The sequence below is a fragment of the Camelus bactrianus genome, chromosome 12 (assembly GCF_048773025.1).
Source record: "Camelus bactrianus isolate YW-2024 breed Bactrian camel chromosome 12, ASM4877302v1, whole genome shotgun sequence".
Taxonomy (NCBI): Eukaryota; Metazoa; Chordata; class Mammalia; order Artiodactyla; family Camelidae; genus Camelus; species Camelus bactrianus.
Genome location: NC_133550.1, coordinates 19,919,717 through 19,940,785, shown reverse-complemented (window position 1 = coordinate 19,940,785; position 21,069 = coordinate 19,919,717). Strand labels below are relative to the sequence as shown.

The window sequence follows — 21,069 nt, the reverse complement described above, 5'->3', positions numbered from 1 at the left end:
GGCGCTCGCATCTGGGGAGCGCTGGGCGCACCACCTGTTGCGCGCGACCCCTGGCTCTCCAGTGTTGATGTCGCTTCAAAAGCGGTTGGCATCCGGGGGAAGTGAATGGGAGTCACTAGTGTCTTGAAGGGCCATAGTCATCGGAGAAAGTCACACGTCTTGCTGAGACTGTGGTGGTGGTACGAATGAAAAGTTACCTTTTCAAGAGTGGGGTGTTTGCGTATTGGGTAGCCCATGGGGCTTCGTTGTTTTTGTTTTGTTTTGTTTTTAAGAGGAAAGGAAATGAGTTTTTCTTGACGATCTTTTAAGAAATTTCTCAGTTTTCATTTCTCAGTTTACAGCAGTTCATTTCCGGTTGCTTTTTAGTAAGATTTGACTTAGGAATCACTCTAGAAGAGGTGATCTAATGCATTTTGATCTAGAAAAGGGGGTCTTGGAGTTGGTTAAATGGCAAACGACGGCAAGAAAGCCACCACCAAATCAAAGGTGTTTGAGTTCTCTGCAGAGAAACCAGAGCCGAGAACACTGAACTCTTTAGGATTACAGCTGCTCTTTTTTGTTTTCGGTTTTCCCTAGAAATGTGTGTATTTTTCAATTTATTAACAGTCTAAATAGGGACTAGACAGGTGAAAAAAAGCATGTGTGTCATTAAAAGTTCCGTTAACCGCAAGGCAACCGCAAATCTCCTTATTTTGGAAACTGTCAATGGAGTGTTCAGACTGTGAGTCCTCTGTCAATTGACACTTACCATTGCCACTCTCTTGTGCAAATTTAGATGAATTTATTTAGAACACAGTTTTTAAAGGATGTCTGCAAAGTTTGGGAGTCACATGTGTAGTTTTACTCTTTGCCCTAAGAATAATTTTGTCCCTAGCTTCAATTTACTTAAAACCTGGCTAGAGTTGCCAGGTTAATGAGATAAAGTCAAAAAGTCACTTGGTTGATTTGTGTTGCATTGGCACTTGGTCTGTCTAAAACTTTTTAAAGTTCCATCTTCCCCACCGGCTAGTAAATGGGGACGAACAAGGGAGGCAGAAACCAGTTCGTGGATGTTAGAAGGTCAGTAGAAGGTGAGAGATTGAAGAGACAGTGGGGGGAGAACTAAAGGGTCATAGGTTAAAAGAAGAGGTAATACAGTGGTACGATGAGGAAAAAAAAAGAGGTACCACAGACAGAAGGCTGAAGGTCAACAAGAGATGGGAGTCCAATGGAGCGAAGAGCTGATGAGCCTGCACAGGCTGGGTGGGCTGTTCCTTGGTACGGGAGTGGTCCAGGCCCAAGACCCATTTTCATACTGCCGAATGGGGAATGAAAGACTGCCTTTCCCAACAGTTCTCTTTATCTTCAATTAACATCCATTTTTGAGTGAGTCAATGGACATTAAAAATTAATTTTTCAGTAGATAAGTAGGTGGTGTTTCAGATGTGGAGGAAAGCATCCCCACCTTCACATGAAAGCCTGTAACTTCCAGAAAGGAGCCAAAGGCTTCATTCTGAACCAGTCCTGCATTCAGTCACTGACTTAGAGAACTCATTGCCCAGAGCCAGCTAGAGGGTTAGCAGTATCTGGGGCTGGAACGCTGTCACATTTCCTTCAGCGAACCTTTCTTATAGGATGGGAACTTGAAAGGGCCGAGAGCTGGACATCATTGAGCTTCCAAAACCTATCACAGGACCGTCTCTGTCCCTGCTTGCGCATATATGTTTAAATGTGTGGTGGGATTCAGTCTGACACTTGCTTTCACATCCGGTGCTAGTAGGGTTATGAGGATGGCTCTCTATCCCTTAAAGTGCTTAATTAGCTGCTGGGAGCTATTGCTATTTATGCAGAAGAAAGTAATAATTGAGAATGTTTTCATTCCTTGAAGGACCACTTTGGCCTATGCGGAGATCTGGTCCCCCGGAAACCATCATCACAAACTCAAATGCCTTCAAGGTCAGATGGGGAGAACCTCTGGGACAGCCAAGTGTAAAATAATAGTGCAAGTTAGCTATTAAAGAAGGCAGGGAGTGGGAGAGGAGGAGGGGAGCCCACCAAGCAAAGTGTATGCCTAGACCTATGTTGTCATTAGGCTAGAGAAGTAGGCTGGGGCCAGGTTGTGCCTTGCATGTAGCACTCAGGACTTTGGACTTTGTCGTTAAAGCAATGAGAATGGGCATAAGGTAAAAAAGACTGTAACTATGTGTGGTGACGGATGTTAACCCAACTTATTATGGTAATCATTTTGCAGTATATACATATATCAAATCATTATGTTGTATATCTAAAACTAATAGAATGTTGTATGTCAGTCATATCTCAATTTTTCAAAAGCCATGAGTTGTGATCTCATTTTTGCGTTTTAAAAGACCATGCCTGGGATATGGAGACTGAAGACTCTAATTGGAGACCATTAAAGTAATCCAGATGAGAGGTCCTGGGTGTTTGGGCTGGGTTTGTGGTAGTGATGATGGAAAGAAGCTGGAGGATTTGAGAGCTATCTAGAAGGCATCTGTGAATTTAGAGTCTCTCCTACAGAACCAGCGTGCTTAGTTTTATCAGACTGTGAGGACTATAGATCCATCGTGTTTCCTGATGTGTTTTCAAAGCCAAGAAGTTGAGCTAATTTTAGAGTTCAATTGCAGTAACTCCCTTAGCCTTTGTTTCCTTCATCTCCGTCCTCTCCTCAGTTCACATTAGATTTTTTATGTTGATTTTGATGTTTCTGTCGTGTGTGTATCCATCTAGCGTGTCTCCTCAAATCCTGTAAGTAATAAACAAATGAACGCACGTATTCACAGTATTTCGGCTAAGAATTACTTCTGGAATGGGAGTCTGAAGAAGCTTTCCATTCCTCCAGAATCAGCAGAACTCTTCCCTTTGGGCAGGAAGGTCTCTGTGCTTGGTGGAGAGAGAAGCGTTCTCAGAGCCTCAGTAATACAGACACTGGATGGTGAACTCCAGGGGGAATCGCTGACCACCCATTGGCAGGCTCTGAGCACCGGCTCCAACAATCAGACAGCTTTAAAAAAGAGATGCGATCATGAGGAAAGAGGTTCTATTCTCATCTGAGAGGAGGAGATTCAGGGACCCACTGTAGCCCTTTCGTAACCTGGAAATCTGGCTGGGGCAGGATGACGCAGGGAGGGACACATACTTCCCAAGAACTGCTGAGTGTGTTGACTTTCTCTGCAGCCCAGCACCCACTCACGACTCAGAGCTTTGGACCGATTACATCCTAATGCTTGAGTTAGGGGGGAAATAATCTTTTTTAAAAAGCACAGGAGTATGTTAAGAGTTAGTTATATTCAGCCTCCTCAATAATCATCCCTCAAGTGAATTCCATGCAGTTGTATTCTTTCCTAAATTTTCTCCCATCCTGTCTGCCCCATCTCACCCCCACGTACTCTGGGATCTTTGAAATAAATTCTAAAACTCTGGCTCAGCGCTGAAGGACACTTATAATTATGTTTTCAGTTTTGATCTGGCAGGACTCACGCTCCTATTGTCCTGCTCTCCCTGCACGTGTCTTTCCTGGCTGGCCCTGTTGGCGAGGGCGCCTTACTTTGCCGTGCCTCGGGCAGCGTTCCTCTCCGTGCCCTGCATGCGGTCTTCAAGCTCTATTTTTCCGACTTTCTTCCGTAACTGGGAGGCTTCCCAGTTTCCTTCCAGGCCATTCAGTTTCCCTGGCATTCCTTGCTCATTGATCATTTCGAACCCCTTCTCCACTTGTCCTGCTTGGCCCGAAGTGAAATGGGAGAACGACTGAAAGATTTTGAGGAAATTACTCTGGACGCTGCCGAGCAGCGGCCTTTAAGCTTTTCTCATGAGCTCAGTGTCCTCAGAGTCACAGGTGCCTCTCATTCATATTGTAATCCTGCCGAGTTTTCTGGTGGGCCCTGAATTGCCACTTTGGACAGAAGGAAGGATGCACAGTGCACTGTGAATTTTGTCACTTTCCCCCACGTTTACACCAAAGCAGTCCCTTTGGATGAATGTTAAGTTGTTTACATTTACTGCCAAAATTATGAAGTACACAGAGAGAAGTTAATCCTCCATGAAGCTCTGCCCTAAGACTGAGTCCAGGCTCTCTGAACCGAATGTAGGTGTGTTAATCTGCTTGCTGCAGAGTGTCATGTCTTTGGTGAGAATTTGCTTCATGTGAAATATAATAAGCATTTTAGGCAAATAAACAAAAATTAATCCCTAGAGTTTTTTCCCTAAGTCCCCCGTCCTCTGTTTGCCAGAGCTTTGATTTATTTGGAAACTAGAGTAATATTACAAAGCTTCTGAAGTAAGCATCGCTGGAAAGTCAACTGTTTCAATTGTGTGGCGTCATTCTCCAGTGACCTTCCTTATGGTCCTCAAATGCCCTTCCTTTTTTCAAGTTCATACATGTATTTCACTCTCTCCACCATTCCGTCTGCTGATCACCCCCAGCCCCAATCCAACACTTCTGCCCTGGCTACACTGTCTTCCTTTAGCCCGCACCACGTGGCCAGCCATCCAGCTGTGACCTTGTTAAATGGCCACCACTTAAATGAATGACACACCAACATCTTCATTTCTTCTCACACTGCGATCATGCAGTGTTTAATTAGCTAGGTTGTCCCAATGTCTCACCTTTCTAATAGAGTGTAATGACTGATTAGTCCTCTGATTAGGATTCTTATTCTATCTGGAAATAATAAGCTTTGATCTCTTTAAAATATGCTACACCTCTGACTTCTTAAGAATTCAGAATGGCTTCTCCTAGGCAACACTCCGTGAATGTAAGGTTTTACTAGACTTGTTCCAAGTGGATACACTGTTCAAAGATAGGGATAGGCTAGGTCATGCCCTGGTAACACATGACTCCAAAATCAGAATGGCTTAAAGCAGTAGAAGTTCATGTCCATCTTTGGTGGACTCACCTCAACATAGAATTGATTCCTGGACTCAAGCTGTGGAGTCACCTCTGTCTGAAATAATTCTGGCCTTTTTGGTAGAAGGAAAAGAAAATATAGCAAAGCACATACTGACTCTTAAAATTTCTGCCCAAAAGGGGCACATTTACCTTCTGCTCACATGTCACTGGCCAAAGCAAGTCACATAACCATGCTTGACTTCAGTAGGGTGAGGAAATAAATCTTCCCATAGGGACAGGCACTGTATATCTGTGAATGTAATAAAATATACTAACTACAGTATCCTAATCACGTAATATACTGTGTCAACTAGAAATCAAAACATACTTATAGTACTACTGGGTTATAAAAACCAAAGGAAAATATGATGATATAGAACAGTAAACTCAGTTTATCATATAAGGAATTATCTTTGGTTTTGGTAGGTAGTAACAAAGCCTCATAATAATGCAATTAAATACCTATTTCACTTTTTTTCATTTATTTCTATTAATTATCTGGATTTTTCTTACTTTGCCTAAGATAACTGTTAAATTGAGACAGCACTGAAAAATTTCTAGTGGCATTTTTGTGTAGTACAGATCACTGATGTCAGATTTTTAGATGTTTTAAACTGTAGCTTAAATTTTTCTGTATAAACCACAGTCTTTATTTCTTCAATCATTAAAGTGACATAACTATTTATTCTCTAAAAATACATAGTTTAGTGAAATATGCTAGTTAAAAATAGAGGAACTAACATTTCCCCTCAACACCCATTTTTTAAGAGTTGAAGTATCTGCTTGCTTCTATTAAATGTAGTTGCAGTTACCAAAAGATAAATACAACTTTTTAAAGGTGAATTAATGCTATCGCTGAACGATAGCTACTACTTGCTATACCAAGCATCTCCCAGTTAATTTATTCACAAATATTTACCAGCTGCCCCGGTACTTACAGTGGGCAGGGCACTGAGGGTGCTGTGGTGAGTGAGACAGGGCTGATCTCTGTCCCCATGGAGTTAATTCTAGTTACAGAGATAGAAAATACACTATCAGGTAAAACAATTGTGATAAATGTGAGAAAGTTGAAACGGGACTAACAGAGATGGACTGAATGTAATCCAAAACACATTTTGGATATAAAATGCATAAATCTTCCTGATGGATTATATGTGTAGGGTGAGCAACAGGAAGAAGGCCAGGTCTGGCTGGATCAGCAGGACAGATCATAGTATCACCAACTGAGATGGAAAAGAATAGAGGAAAATTGGGGTTTGGAGGTAACTGGAAGCAGAAGGCTTCAGTCTGACATGTTAAGTTTCAGAAGCTTATTAAATATAGGAGCACAAACATCAAACAGAAAGGGAATAACATATATAACATCTAATACATTTATATGTTATACAAACTATGTTATTGTATGATAGCATGTGCATATATACGTATATATGTATAGAAAGAGAGACTGAGACAGTCAGCATTTAGAGATAGAACAGACGAGGTGGAGCGAGCCAAGAAGAAGAAAGAGTGGACAGCGTTTCCTATTAAAGGGTCAAAGAGTAAACAGTTTAGGCTTTGCAAGCGGTACGTTCTCTGCCACAACTCGTCACCTCCGTGGTCGCAGTACAAAAGCAACCGTAGATAATACAGAAACGAATGCATGTGGCTATGTTCCAATAAAGCTTTATTTATGGACACATTTGAATTTCACAGAACTTTTGCATTTTATGAACTATTATTATCATTTTTACTCTCTTTCAACCGTTTAAAAATGTGAAAACCTTCCTTAGCTCACAAGCAGGACACAAGGAAGCAGTGGGCTAGATTGGGCCCACGGGCTGCGGTCTGCTGACCTCCAAGGGCAACCCCTGTGTGTTAGTTACGTATGACTGTGTAACGAGTTACCCTAAATTTTAGTGGCTTAAGACAAGTGGGTCAGGAATCAGGGCTCAGTCCAAGGTCCCTGCAGTTGAGGGGTTGACTGGGCCTGAGTCACTGCAAAGCTCGACTGGGGAGGGTCTGCTTCCAGGCTCCCCCGCTGGTAACTGGCCAGATTCAGTTCTTTGCTGCCTGTTGTCTAGAGACCCCTTTTTTTTTTGCCATGTGGTCCTTTCCATAGGGAAGTTCGTAACATGGCAGCCAGCTTCTGTCAGAATGAAGAAGTGTGAGCAAGGGAGAGTGGGCAAGATGGAAGCCCCAGACTTTGTAATCTAATCAGGTATCACCCATCACTCTTGCCATATTCTGTTCATTTAGAAGTGAGTTGCTAGGTCCCGCCCACCCTCAAGGTGAGGGAGTTACACAGGGGCGTGACTACCAGGAGGAGCCGTCTTAGATGCTGCCCTCTACTGGGAGAGCGTGGTGTTACACACAGAGGCCGAGAGGAGAGTGGTTCCAGAATCAGGAGTGGTCATCTGTAGTAAATGTTGCTTAAAGGGTTGGAAAGGTAAGAATGGAAAAGTATTTACTAGGTATAAGGGGCTGATGTGAAGAATGAATTGCAGGAGAGTTAAAGACTTTATGAAGTCCACTTTCAAGAATTTTTGCTGTAAAACAGTAGAAATGAAGCAGTTGCTAGAAAGGGATATGAAGTAAGGGGGAGGGGCTAAGGAAAAAAAAAAAGAGAAGTCTGGCAATTCTAGAGCCTGCTTGTATGCTGGTAGGAATAGTCTAGTAGAAGAAGAGAAATTCTTGGTGCAAGGGAGAAGAAAAACTGAAGGACTGTCCTTAACAGAAGTGATGGGATCCAGATGACTCATGGAAGGATGCACCCTCTGTCGTAACTCCACCGAGGAACATGGGAAGAGATATCAATGTGCAAGCAGCTTGTCAACTGGGTAGTGGAAAGATAAAGGAGTTCCTGGGTAGTTTTTAATATACTCAGGAAAGTATGAGATGGATCAAACTGGTATAAGAGATTTGAAGATAGAGGTGTAGAGATGAAAAAGAACACTATTTTTCTGGAAAATAAGGAACTAAACTCACTGGGAACACAATTTGAGAACGCCTGGCATGACTGAGCTTTGCATTCCTGTTTTTAGTATCAGTCCTCAGCCTGATGACTTGAGTTTCTGTAGCACCTCTCAGCTGCTCAAGTTTGTGTGTGGAAAAAATGGATAGCTTGAGGTTTTGCCGACACGTACAGTGAGGAGGAGGAGGAGGAGAGGCACTGGATTGTATTTTAAAAGGAGTAAATGGACCAGAGAATCAGGGTGAGTCCATAGGGAAGTGAAGCCAGTCCAGTAGATGCTTCTTTATAGAAAAATGAGATTCAAATGAGAAGTTGACCATTTAAAAATGCCTCTCAGAGTCTTCTTAATAAGATGGTATTTGACATGTGAAATCCATGTTCAGCTTTGAATTAGTTTGATATGATTTTTTAAATTACTCAGAAAGAAGGGGGCTTTCTCCTTTAAGAAATATGGTACTAAAATGCAGTGTTTCACAGCAAGGGAAGAATCATGAAGTTGAAAAGGAAATTGGTGATCTTTAAAAGGAAAGGGAGGTTTGATGAGAAAGGGTAGGAGAGGGTTGATGCTGAGAACCAACTGGGGCAATCAGCGTTTCTCCTCTAGCTTCCTAAGCCTGTAATTTCAAAGCCTGGATGTGCGGAAGCACCACCTGTGTAGCGCTCGCTAAAAATCAGATGCCAGGCACCACTCAACACTTTCTGAATCAGAGTTGGCATCAGCTGACCTTTAGCAATCACCCCAGGTGTTGCTGATGGACAGTGGGGCTAATTGGCTGGAAACTTCTACTTCCTGCTTCCTGGAAGCAGGTCACTGTAGAAGTGTGTCTGTCCAAAGACCATCATGCCGAGAGAAGCCCAACCACATGAAGAGGCTCCAGAAAACGAGATGTCACTTAGAGAGAGCGGGGCAGACAGAGGGAGGGGTATCAGAGAGAGACAGTCTAAGTGCCTAAGACACATAAAGGCAATAGACGTGTGAATGAGCCAGCCTGGATGTCCAAGGCATATGTCCCTCTCTTTTGGGTCTTCCCTGTCTGCATTTAAACATGCCCCAATTTCTCCCATCTAACAAGGCAAAACATCCTTTAACTCTAGAGATTCTTCACTAGCATTTGTTAGCACTCTTTTTATCTTGAAGTTTACCCTTCCAGAAAGTGTTTTCCACTTCATCAGTAATTATTTTTGCTAAATCCAACAGTCACTGTTGGTCCTTCTTGAAATCTTGATTTCTCTTAAGCTGCTGATGCTGATAACCATTTACTCCTCCTTGAAACAGTTCCTTCTTTGACATTTTAACCTCAGTCTCTTCTAATTTTCCTCCTACTTTTGAACATCTCCTTCTATTTATCAACGTCCCTTCCTCTGCCTGTCTCTTAAATTTCAGTGTTCCTTTGGAACTTCTTTTCTAATGTTTTACACACTCTCATTGATTGCTCTAAATATCCATCTCTGTGGCTTCAACACTACCTCCATGATGAGAATTTTCAAATGTCTGTCTCTCGCCGAGATTTCTGTTTGGACTAGAATTCTTAATCTGGGTGCAGAATTCAAAACAACTTACGTGGGAAAAAAATCATATCTTTCTTTTCATTATTCTTTAACTGAAGTTTAGCGTTTCCTCCAATTACGAATGTAGGTGACGAACCACAGTGGAATTATCAGTACCTGTACCCAATAGAAGTCACAGATATTTTTATATGAAAATGCAGTTGTTGCAGATCTTGAAATGTCATTTACACTTACTACTACCTCAAAATTGTGTTAATTACTAAACCCACCACTGGGTCCTTGTATTTAATAACATGTTATTTCTATAATTCACATATTACTATATCACAAATTAACATTTCTGTATTTGATAACTGCTTTTCAGTATAATTATCTTCCCTTTTTCTACTCTCTATATTTTATGATTTTAAAACATTTTTCTGAGAAAGGGTCTATAGTCTCTTTACCAATGATAAATTGATAAAGAGATCCAGGGTAGCTCACAGCGGAAAAAAAATGTGACAATGAATATACGTATGTTCATGTATAACTGAAAAATTGTGCCCTACACTGGAATTTGACACAACATTGTAAAATGACTGTAACTCAATTAAAAAAAGTTTTAAAAAAATTGAAAAAAAAAAAGATGCTCCTAAGACCTGAAAAAAAAAAAAAAAAAAAAAGAGATCCAGGAGACTGAAACCACATTTAATTCCTGGGATAAGCTCAGCTCTGTTGTATACATGGCTAGATTTAATTTGCAAATGCTTTGTTTAGAATTTCTGCATCTATGCTCATGAGTCAGACTGGCCCATGATTTTGCCTTCCAGTGCTGTCCCTTTTAGAGTCTCTCTTCTTTTTTCTATTTTCTGGAGATTTTATGAAATTGAAATTATGTTTCAGGAAAGTTTGGTGAAGACTTTTCTGTGTAACTTATTAGATCAGGTGTTGGTGTTCTTTGGGGGAGGGAAATTTTAACTACAGATTCAGTTTCTTTAAAGATGAAAGATTACACTGGTTTTGCATATTTTTCTCGAGTCACTTTTGGCAAGTTGTATTTCCTAGAAATGTATTAATTACAAACTTATAGGCAAAAACCGTAATATATTTTTTCTGTTTATGCTCTGCAGAATTTTTAATTATATCGCTTTTTTGTTCATTATATTGTTTATTTGTTCTTTGTTTATTTGTTCTTTTTTCTCTTCATTAGTCTTACTAAAGGTTGGTTAGTGAATTTTACTAATTTTCACAGAATATCAAATTGGCATGTTTGATCCTAGCTTTTTTATGTGTTTTTGATTTTCTTTTTTAAAAAATATAGATACTTTTATTTGCCTATATAATTAACATTTTTCTAGTGGAGGTACTGGGGATTAAATCCAGGACGTCATGTATGCTAAGCACACACTCTACCCCTGAGCCATACCCTGACTCCCTTGATTTTCTGCTAGTTCCATTTTTATAACCACTAGTTATATTTTTATCCTTTCCTAATTTTTATTTTCTTTGGGCTTATTCTTATGTGCTTTTTTTCTAAATATGAGAGTTAAGTGCTTAGCCAATTAACTTTTTATTCTTTCTAATGTATGTGTTTAAGACTAGACTACAGTCTATACAGGTTATAAATCACATTAATATTGGCAGGCAGTGTTTCACATTTCAGGACGTGACACCGCCATCCACCCCCCGTTCAGGATAAATCTTCGAGTCGTATTTCCCACTCTTTCATACCCATGTCCATTCACTCTCTAAATTTTGTTGATTTTCAACTTTTAACTATTTCCTTGATTTGTTGATTTTATCTTATCACCATCTGACAACATTCTAATCCAAGCCTTGGTTATTTTTGCTGATTCAGCTGAGGTAACCACTATAATTTGTGTTCCACAAGGAAAGACTGTCTCTTGTTCACTGTTATATCCACAGAGACTAGAACAGTGCCTTGTACATAAAGGTACCCAATAACTACTTGTTGAATGAATGAACGAGAACCATTCTAACTACGCTTCTCCTATTTACCTTTGGCCCTTAAAGATGTTTCCTTTTCTTCTTAATAATGAAATACTTTAGGCTTAATGTCAGTGCAGGGAGAGATCGAGATGGCAGAGTTAGGAGAACACTGAGCTCACCTCCCTCCGTGAACACATCAGAAGTACAACTACATGTGGAACAGTTCTTGCTGGAAACAACCTGGAAACTGGCAGAAGGGCTCTTCTACAGCCAAGGCTGTAAAGAAGACCTACATGCAGTCTGGTAGGAAGGGAAGAGAAGCAGTCTGGTTGGGACCTGCTCGCCTGATGGGGGACCCAGGAGAGAAGGGGGAATCTCATGGGCTCAGGGATCTTCCCTGGAGAGTGAGAGGTTGAGGCCGCATATCAGGCACCCCAGCACTGAGGTCCAACACCAGGAAGAGGAGTCCCCTATACCGAGAGTCTGCTCTTGAAGAGCATTCACATACTTGCTTACTCCTGGTTACAGTGCAGAGGCAGCAGCCTGAAAACAGCCCTGGGCTCTAGCTGGTTTGCCAGGACTGTCCCAGCGCGCCCCGCAGCCTGCACCAGGCCCCTGCTGCTGTCCATCTTGCTTCGGTGCTGCTCTCCACTAGGGCAGAGGCTGCCATTGCCCATGACGGTCCACACACACACAGAGAACAGAGCCAGCTTGGACATGAGAGCCTGAGAGAAGGTAGCCATTGCCAGCACACGCATCCCTGCCTGCATTTGGGAGGAATGAAACTAGCCGAGACAGGAATGAAACCATCTCAGTAGCATGGCACCAATCCCTCTGGCCCTCATGCAGCCGCTAACAAAGGCATGCACAACAAGGACAAAGTGAAACCAGCACAGAAGTCGTGCCCCAAGCTCTCAGGCCCCTGCCACTAAGCCAACCAGGGTGGAGGCTGCCGTCGCACACACAAGAGAAACCCAGCTCCCTCAGGAGTTCTGCTCCGGCACTCTGAGCGCTGCCCCCACACCCAATAGGGTGGTGACAGCCATTGATCATAGGATGACTCACAACTGGCTACAGCTCCAGTCCCTCCATCTCTAGCCCTGCCTCCCACCGAGGTAGTAGCTGACAGCTCACCCCAAGGGAAGATGTGACCTGTGCTCACTTCTGACCCAGCTCCCCCAGCAAAGTCCCTGGGCATGTGCAGACTGTGTAGGGGTGGTTCCACACAGGGACACTCCTTCATGACAAGCATAGGTAGTTGTTTCACCCACTTCCGTAGAGACAGGGAAAGTTTAAAAAATGAGAAGACAGAGGAATACATTTCAAACAAAAGAACGTGAGAAAAAAAAAGAACCCCAAAAAACCCCTAATGAAATAGAGATAAATAATTTACCAGATAGAGTTGAAAGCAATAGTAATAAGAAAGCTAACTGAACTTGGGAAAAGAATAGATGATCATAGTGAGAATTTTAACAAAGAATTAGAAAAAAATTTTTTTTAAAGCTGAAGAATATAATAACTGAAATGAGAAATGCACTAGGAGAATTAATATCAGACGAGGTGCTATAGAAGAATGCATAAATGATCTGGAAGATAGAATAATGGAAATCACCCAATCAGAACACCAAAAAGAAAAACAATTTTTTTAATTAAAAAAATTGATTGAAGTGTAGTTGATTTACAATATTAGTTTTCAGTGGACAGCAAAGCAATTCAGTTATAGATATATATACATATATTTTTTCTTTTCAGAAGTGCAGCTGGGTTACATGAATGAACAGCTCCACTTAAGTGCGTGAGGCTGGGTCAGTCAGTTCAGTTCATTCCTAGTGGTTAGTACGTCGCCTATGTTGAAGAATGAAACCAAGTTTACCACTGTGTTTTATGCTTTGAAACAGACATACACGTTTTTATTTAGCATAAACTTGCACAAAAAGCTGTATCAGGAAATCAAACTGCTATTTCAGATACAAGGAATTGCACTGAAGTTTTTCGAGAGTTGGAGACCAAAGAGCTTAATTCCAGGCAGGAAAATAATTTTTATAAAGTAATTTATGTTTCTGAAGTAATCATTAGTAAGTATAATCTATAGACAATTACTGTTGCCCACATTAGCAATTATTATTACTTTTTTTTTTCCATTTATGTTTCTCAAATCTTGGTATCAATTAAAAAACTAAGAAATACAGTTTACAGGGGGAGGGTGTAGCTCAAGTGGTAGAGCACGTGGTTAGCATGCATGAGGTCCTGTGTTCAATCCCCAGTACCTCCTCTAAAAATAAATAAGTCTAATTACTGCTCCCCCCCCCAAAAAAAACACCTAGAAATACAGTTTGCAAAAGACAAGTTCTGTTATAATGATGATAACATCTAATTTGAAAAAGTTCCTTTTTCTTTACATTGAATGGCAGGAAATTCAACAAAGAAGTCACTTACGATAAAGCACAGAGTATTCAAATTTGATCTTAAATGTGATCACTTAGCTAACCTAATTCAGCCTCCTTCATACATAGACATTTTACAAGAATGTATCTGAATAAACAAAGTACTCATTGATTCAAGTAATTCTTTTCATCATCTCCCTTTAATTAAAGCTGATTTGGTTCTTAAAGGGAGACTCAGATTTCTGTTTTCATATTTTTTCCTTCTCAGAGAGGGAACTTAGATTATTTTATCTCCATATGGACCACATTATAGATGGCAATAATGGCAACAAATATATGTTGAATAAAACGGTCAAAAACTTGAATGCCATTTTATCATAATTGATTGGACCTCATTCTATTTGTTGCTCCCAAGAGGGCATCAGAATGACTCGCCTTAGGCTTTTTGGCTGATATCTTTTTTCCTGCTTCCTTCTGAAAACTATTTCCAAGGCATTGATCTAGCACTGATACTCATCCCTGACCTGAATCATTGCAGAAAGCATCCCAGCCACATTCCTCGCTTCTTGTCACTGTTTTCTCCAACCACACCACCATGTCAGTATATCATATACATTGCCAACATGTCTTCATCCAAACGTTAATTAAATGAACATTTACTGAGCATCTTTATCCCTGGTATTGTTCTAGTTACTAAAGATGCAGAAGTGAACAAATAAGTGCTCCCTGTGTCTCATAGAACTTAACTTTCTCCAGGGGAGGCAGACAACAAAGAATAAATAGAAATTGTGTTAGCAGGTAAAAGCAACTGCTAAGAAAATAAAGCAGAGTGAGGGGGTAGAGTGTCAAGTAAAGTTATTTTGGTTGGGATTTTCAAAACGACCTTTCTAAGCAGGTAATAATATTTGGGCCAAACTCTGAATGAAGTAAGAACACATGTCATGAAAATACTGAAGGAAAAGGATGAGCAGCTGAGGAACAGTGAGTACAAAGGCCCAAAGTGAGTGCTCACTTGGTGGTTTTGAAGAACACTAAGGAAACTAGTATGGATGGAACACAGTGAGCTGGGGACGGCCTCCAGGAACCAAATCTTGGGAATATTTGTAGGTTGTGTGTTCACAATGGTTAGGACAATAGTTAAAAAGCATGCAGTGGGGACTCTAGCAATTAGAGGTCAAGAAGTAGAAGAGGATTTAGCAAAAGAGACTGACCAGGAGTTGCAGGTAAGGTAAGAGGGAAACCAGAACCATGTGTCATCCCAGAGGCCAAGTAAAGAAAATGATTCAAGAAGGAGGGAGAATCAGCTAGTCAACTGCTTCAGCAAGACTGAATAAGATGAGGATCAAGAATTGACTTTTAGGGACCTCTCTTACACTGTTGGTGGGAATGTAGTTTGGTGGAGCCGTATGGAAAACAGTAGGGAGATTCCTCAAAAAATGACAATAGACTTACCATATGATCCAGCAATTCCACTCCTGGGCTTATATCTGGAGTGAACTCTAATTTGAAAAGATACGTGCCACCCCAATGTACATAGCAGCTTTATTTACAATAGCAAGGACATGGAAACAACCTAAATGTCCATCAGTAGATGGCTGGATAAAGAAGTTGTGGTATATATACATACATACACACACACACAATGGAATATTACTCAGCCATAAAAAAGAATAAAATAATGCCATTTGCAACAACATAGATGGAACTGGAGATCATCATTCTAAGTGAAGTAAGCCAGAAAAAGAAAGAAAAATACCATATAATATCACTTAAGTGTGAAATCTAAAAAAAAAAAAAAAAAAGACCCAGATGAACTTATTTACAAAACAGAAACAGATTCACAGACATGAAGAACAAATTTACAGTTACCAGAGGGTAAAGAGCATGGGTAGGGATCAATTGGGAGTTTGGGATTTGCAAATACTAATTACTGTATATAAAGAAAATAAACAAGTTCCTACTGTATAGCACAGGGAACTATATTCAAGATCTTGTAGTAACCTATAGTGAAAAAGAATCTGAAAAGGAATATATATGTATAACTGAAACATTAGTCTATGTACCAGAAATTGACACAACATTGTAAACTGCCTATACTTCAATTAAAAGAAGGAAAGAATTTTTAAAATTAAAAAAGGTAAAAAAAAAAAAAAAATGGAGGTGGGAAGAGCCATTACTTGAGAAAGCTCAGGTGATGCTCTGATTTTGGTTAGGGCAAGTAGGTGGTGGGAGCCTTCAGAGAAAGAATTTGAGGATGGAGGGGGCTTTGCTGATGACAATGGCAAGTTCCAAAGGGCCTAGTGGAACAAGTTGGGAGCCAAGGACGGGTGGAATTTGGGTTAGATTATTGGATGTTCAGTGACAGCAAGGGTCCAGGCAACACAGAAAGACCTTAAGAGCCTAGACTTCTTGTGATGACTTCAAGGGGGAAGTATGGCCTAGGAGCGATTTGGTAGGGAATTTGGCCCCTACCTTTCCAGTGTCTGATCTCAACCATACTTCCCTGAAATCCTGTACCCATTCATCTTAAAATCCTCCACACACAGATATCCTCTTGCTCCAAACTGGTCCTTGTGCATGATACAGCTTTATCACGACTCTCTCCTGCTTGCTCTAGGAAATTCCCCCATGTTCTTACCTAGTCAGGATTCATCTCTTCACATACCTCTGTAACAGTCTACCCTAATCTGCCATTTATAATCCTTTCTCTCACAGTAGATTTGAGCTTCTGAATTGCAAATATGGGATGGTTTATATTCTCCACAGTACCTAGAACTGTTTTCAAAGGTCAGGAGAAATGTAATTAATTGACCTCACCCCTTTATTCACCCTGAGGCCTCCAGACTTCAGCATTATATCCATGATGGTGGAAAATTCCCTGTGGACGACCCAGGGACAGGTGATCCTGCTCCCTGTGCCTCATTCTCCTCAATCCCAAACAAGCCTGGCCAGCGCCTTTTGAGGATACACAGCATAGGGCTGTGAGTAGTCATTTTTGATTTGTAAACCATGAAAATACTCACACAAGATATGAAAATAAAATACTGCCCAAGTTGGACTGGAAACTGGAAAAAATTAGCATTTACATGGTCTTATTTCAACATAAAAACACAACTATGGAGTATGGAGGCCGAAACTCTAGTATCAGAGTAATGTTTAGGGCCAAGAGTAACTTAATTCACAAAGTTATTTTGTTTACCAATTTTAAATATTCACATGCACACACATGCTTATGAAAATTCATTTTTGTTTGTGTAATTAAAACTACTGCAGGACATTTAAAATCAATTAACTATATCTGCTTTTATTACAATAGGTGATAAATTGGTATAATTGTTCTGTTAGAACGTAATTTAATAGTATTCCTTTTACTTTAAGTGCACTGTGAAGTGAAAATACGATGATTTCACAATTTTAAAACTTTTTTCCTACATATGCGTATTCTACCATTTTAACTTTGCTGAAAAGATTTATTTTAAGAGGTACCCATTTTATTTTTAAATGTGTCCTTGTATTTTGTGTTTCTTTTTCTGCTTAGTGATACTTAATCTTCTTATTATAAACCTTTTATGTGATTTGTATGCGTATTACTGCTTTTCAAAGTTGATGAGCTGTTCTCGCATTCTTTCAAAGACACATAATAGATATATTTTAAAATTCCCAAATGTTATAAATAATTATTTCTAAAAAAATTCTATGTGAAATTAAAACTTTTCTGTGGAAAAACAGATGAATTTTAGCTTATTTAAGCTTTTCAATGATTGTCAATTAATTGCTGTGAATACTGTAAAAGAGTACTACAGAGACTTTGAGGGTGGCAGGGAGGGTCATTGTATCCAGATAACTTTATGGGTTCTGCTTGGAGAATTAAGTTATAATTAAAAAGCATTGCTTTCAAAGTCCAACACTAGGCTGAGAATGGATAGACTTTCAGAATGTGGTCTCTGTGCAGTCAGACTGCCTCGGTTCAAATCCCAGCTCTACCACTTACTAGCAGTGTGACCTTGGGTGAGTTACTTAAGCTGTCTCTGGCAGACATTATTGTTCCTCGCACAAAGGATGTTCTCTACCTATTCTCCTCTGCCTTTTTCCGGTTGACAGAGTCTTCACACCCCTATAGAGGCTAAAAATACCAATGATTCTCCTGGCTTCCCTTGAAGTTAGGTACTGGCCTGTGATCCAATCCTGTCCGGCGGGTTGTAAAGGAAGCCTGCCAGAGATATTCTAGGACAGGTTTCCCTCCCTGTTAACTTGAGAAAAGGAGGCAATTCAGTTCTTCTTTGGCCCGATATTGCTCTGTCTCCCTGATGCCTGAGCTGTGGCAGCCATCTTGTGAGCTAGGAAAGGACCAGCCAAAGAGCCAGCCTTGAGGGCCACAAAGGAGAAGGAGCTTGGGTTCTTGATGACATCACTAAGCCACTGGGCAAATCCAGGAGCTTTTTGCCAGAGTTCCTATTATGTTAGATAAAACCAAAAAATTGCTATTGCTTAATCCACATTTTATAGGGCATTCTGTTACATGTGCATAAAAGTATCTTAATATACTCTCCGGTTCAATGCCAGATGGATAAAATGATAGTGGATACCCTTGTCTTGTTTTATATTTCAAGAGAAAGCTTTCAACATTTCACCATCAATATCATGATTTCTATAGGAGTTTTTAGAAACCCTTTATCAGTAAACTATTCCTAGTTTACTAAAAGTGTTTTTTAGAATTATAAATAGAGGTTGAATATTTCTGCATATACTGAAATGATCATATTTTTTCTCCTTTACTTTGTTAATGTGACAAATTATATTAATTTATTTGCCAATTGGATCTAACCTAGAATTTCTGAAACTCAGCTTGTTTATGATATAATTAATCTATCACCCATTTGGGGTATTATTGTTGGACTTGATTTGCTGTGTTGATCCAAGTTTATAAATAAGATTGACCTTTGATTTTCTTTTTTCATAATGTCCTTGTCATATTTTTGGATTGAAGATATGCTGACTTGTTACAATGAGTTCATAAAAGTCTTTTTTCAAATTTTCTTGAAGAGTTTTTCTAGAGTGGACATACTGATTTTTTAAATACATTTTAGAATTTGATTTGTTAGTTATACTATGTGGGCCTGAGCATTCTTTGTAGTATAAATTTAAATTTCAAATTTCAGATTTTCTATTTCTTTTTGGGTCAGTATTGAACCAAATATGTTTTTTCAGAAAGTATCTGTTTCACCTCATTTATTATTATATTAGCATGAAATTATCTATAGTACCTTCATACTATCTTTTTAATACCAGCATGATTTGCAAAAATGTGCTGTATTTTATTCTAAACATATTATTTTTGTCTTCTATATTTTTCCTTGATCATTCTTTTTGCTTTTAATTCCATTAGTTTCTGATTTTATATTTATTATTCCCTGCTAGTCACTTTCTTTGGGTTTATTTTGCCATTCTTTTTCTGACTTCTTGAGATGGATACTTAGATCATTAATTTCAGACTCCCCCCCCCATGTTTTCATTTAAGGCTGCATATTTTTGAAGCACTGCTTTTACTGCATTTTACATTTGTATTATTTTTATTTTCAGTTAGTTCAGAATATTTTCTAATTTCCAATGTAATCTCTTCTTTGACCCATGGATATTTACAAGTATATTTTTAATTGTCCAATAGGTTGGGATTTTCAGGTTATCTTTTTATCATGATTTTAGCTTACTTGGATTTTGGTCTGAAGACATTCTTTGAAATTTGTTGAGACTTGCTTTATGGCCCAGTATATGGTCAATCTTTGTAAATATTCTGTACATAATTAAAAATAATGTGCATTCTGCACTTGCTGGGTAGAATGTTTCATCTATTTACATTACGTCTAGATTGTTAATTGTGTCGTTCAATTCTTCTATATCTGTTTTGGTTTATGTTTGGTTTGCTTTTTTTTTATAACACTTACTCATTATAATTGTGGCTTTGTCTCTTTTTTTCTTGGTAGTTTTGTCAATTTTTTTTCTTTGTACATTTTGAGGTCACGTTATTCATTTCATTCATTTTTATAATTGTTTTATCTTTCTGTAAAAATGAGCCTTTTCTATCCTTTTACTTTTTACTTTTCTTATTATATAGCATATGTTTTCTGTATATATAGCATACATGTGTTTCTTATAAAGATATATAGTTATATATTTTAATCCAGCCTGACAGTCTTTGTCTTTATATTGGAATACTTAATCCATTAACATTTAGTGTAAACATTGGTTTACATGAATAAAAATATACCATTTTATTCAGTTTCTCTATTTGTCTCATCTCTTTTATGTTCCCTTTTCTTTCCCTTCTTCCCTTATTTTGGATCAGTTGTGTATTTTTATTTCATGTTTTTCCTCAGCTAGCTTGGAAATTAGTTATACTCTCTTTTATTCTTTAGTGATTATCCAGCAGTTTCAACATGCATACTTAATTTATCAAAGTCTAATCTTGGTTGAAGCTTTTACTCTTTTCTGAGACAATGAAACAATCTTGGAATACTTTAATATCATTAACTCTCCTCCTGACTTACATGCTATCATTGTAATCTATTTCAATTCTACATATATTTTAACTACATAAATCATGATAGCTATTGTTTTATACAGTTAATAGTTACTGATATTGACCCAATTTTTTTTTTTTTTTTACCATTTTTTCTTCTTCTTCTTCCCTTCCTTATTTAGCATCATTTTCCTCCTTCCTGAAGAAAGGCTCAGGTTTCATTTACTATGGATCTGCTGGTAATAAGTTGTCTCCATTTTTGCCTATTTTATCTTTACTTTGAAAGGATATTTTGATTGGGTAAATAATAATTCCAGATTGACATATTAGAAATTTTATACCATTGCCTTCTGGCTTTCGTTGTTTCTAATGAGAAATCATCTCAGGCTATTACTACTTTAAGGGTAATTCCTTTTTCTCTTGGGTGTTTTTTTTTTTTCTTTTTAAGATTTTTTTCCCCAGCTTTACTATGATGTATCCAGATGGGGATATCATTTTATTTATCCTGAATCCTGTTATACAGTTTCTTAAACCTGTGATTTGTTGTCTTTCAGAAATTTTTGGAAGAATTCAGTCATTATCTCTTTAAATGTTGCTTATCTCCATTTTCTTTGTTATCTCTTTCTGCTACTCCGACTAAATGTAGATTAGACCCTTTCCTTATGTTTCTTATCACCTTTTTCCCCCCTTATATTTTGTTTATAAAAATTTGTTTGTGAAAAGTCTTGAGGCCAGGATACAATAGATTTCATTTGCTTTTCCCAGGCACCTAGGGATTTTAGCAATCTAGAATTACCTTTAGTCAATTTCAAGAACTGAGATTTTCTAGGACATACAGATGTGAGCACTGGACTACTTATGGTTCACCTTTATTAGTCAAGTGTAGCCCTTC

At 38.9% G+C, this 21,069-nt stretch overlaps 1 long non-coding RNA gene across 3 annotated transcripts in view; it reads left to right on the top strand.

Moving 5' to 3' along the window:
- The window catches only part of LOC123619520 (uncharacterized), a 108,294-nt gene that overhangs the window by 1,748 nt on the left and 85,477 nt on the right, over window positions 1–21,069 (top strand). The gene's annotated exons all lie outside the window — the stretch shown is intronic.